The sequence below is a fragment of the Octopus bimaculoides genome, chromosome 28 (assembly GCF_001194135.2).
Source record: "Octopus bimaculoides isolate UCB-OBI-ISO-001 chromosome 28, ASM119413v2, whole genome shotgun sequence".
NCBI lineage: Eukaryota > Metazoa > Mollusca > Cephalopoda > Octopoda > Octopodidae > Octopus > Octopus bimaculoides.
In genome coordinates, this window is record NC_069008.1 from 4,482,246 (window position 1) to 4,484,392 (window position 2,147).

Consider the following 2,147-nt stretch of genomic DNA (forward strand, 5'->3'; position numbering starts at 1 on the left):
CTATTGAATTTTTGTTGCTTAACTTCAAATACTTGTATATATGGATAATAATATAGATTTAATCAAAAGATTAAATGTGGTACTTAAAATGTTTGAGGCACCAGAATTTGGTAGGATAAAAACCAAAAACAAAATCAAGAGATTAGGTAAATAAAATTTGAAGTTAAGCAACAAAAATTCAATAGGTTATAGCAGTACGTACGTTTCGTACAAGCTCCATTTATTCATGTAGTGAGAACACCACAGAAAATGCAATGAAAATGTACTCCTCAGCTGCATAATAGAATTTCATTTTAGAAAGTCATTTTGAAGATGTTTGCAAAAAACAAGAGTAAGAGAAGAAAACATAACATCTCGACTATGCTGCTGTTTTTTGCAAACATCTTCAAAATGACTTTCTAAAATGAAATTCCATTATGCAGCTGAGGAGTACATTTTCATTGCATTTTCTGTGGTGTTCTCACTACATGAATAAATGGAGCTTGTACAAAATGTACGTACTACTATAACCTATTGAATTTTTGTTGCTTAACTTCAAATACTTGTATATATGAATATGTTTGTAAAGATCTACATACACAGACTTGTTTATAATCATCTGAATCTGTACATGATTCTGTATATATACCCATTATATGTATAATTATATGTGCATGTATATTGTGTATGTATGTGTGTATACATATCTATGTATGTGTGTGTGTGCATGTGTGCACATGTGTGTGTGTCTTTGTGTATGTGTGTTTTGTATCACCTTGTCTTGACATTGCATAATAGTTGTAAATAACTGAAAATGTCATTTATTTCTAATGTTCTGCGAGAACATGATTGTCCATGGGGAAATATTAACTTACTTGGAAATAGGCAAAAGTTGTATCAGGAAGGGCATTGAACCTTGGAAAATATGCCTCAACAAATTCCATCCAATTCATGCAAGCATAGAAAGGTGGACATTAAAATGACAACAATGATGATAATATTCATTATAAGGATTTTAATATAAAAGTATCTCTGTATTTCACCTTCATCTCACTACCGACCATACCCTCTGTAACACATACCTCAAACCGATTCTTATATCAACCATCTCCTTGAAGAAATGAAATACATAGTTTGAGATGAAGAGAAGAAAGGAGATAGAGAGGAAAAAAAAAAGAGTAAGAGGGAAAAAAATCAGACAGGTATGTTTGTGTGTGTGTGTGTGAGAGAGAGAGAGAGAGAGAGAGATGTTTTCTGTTGTATCACAGCCTAACAAGGTAGTGTTACTATATATCAGCAGGTCTCAATGTTCATCAATGGAGCTTCTACATCGCCACACCAGCTGCTGGAAATAAAAGCTAAATCTCCCTCAAATTAATCTTACAGATACACATAAAGGATATATTGTACAATGTCATTTCTGATATACAAAAAGACAGGATGGTAACAACTGGAATATGCTTTCTCATAGATCTACAGTCATATACATAAAGGGTATATTGAGCACTGTTCATTTTCTCCTCGGTTGGACACCCTCACTAACTGATTTTTCCTTGGAGAATGCTGGTATTTATAAATATTCTGACTAGCTAGAAAGAAGGACATACCATTCTGACAATGGTTAAATTAATGTAGGTCACTCCTTATCTATTTAAACTTTTCATGGCATAGAAAAAGTTAAGAGTCAAGCAGAAAACACATATATCAGAGTTTATCCCAGACAGAACAATAGGTCGTATGGCTAGGGAGAATTTACAGATTCAGTTTCGAATCTGGCATAACTACAGATGTATATCCCACGTCACTGATTGGTTAAAATTACCCAAATACGACAACTTTAACACGAAATAACTTCTAAAATACAAAATGTTGTCAAAAACATTAAGAGTAAACCCTGTTCTACGTGACACATTCAACCAGTATCCGAAGTTTCAAAGTGTTTAGTTAAAAAAAATTAATTAAAAAATCTGTGCTTGAGATGGAAAAGATCCCACACGCGTAGTCCTTTGCTGGGATATAAGCAAAGAAAAATAAAATGGTAATTTAAATTTTTACTCGCACCCCAACCGAATGAGGCCGTGTATTTTCGATAAATTTCGGGAAGTACACCCGCATGCATTTCACTAAGAAAACGGTACATTTGGAGGTCAGGGTACTTGATTACCCAC

The 2,147-nt window shown here is 33.4% G+C and overlaps 1 protein-coding gene across 4 annotated transcripts in view; it reads right to left on the reverse strand.

Moving 5' to 3' along the window:
* LOC106876586 (sulfotransferase 1B1) overlaps positions 1 to 2,147 on the reverse strand; it is a 37,550-nt gene that overhangs the window by 33,837 nt on the left and 1,566 nt on the right. The window lies entirely within an intron of this gene.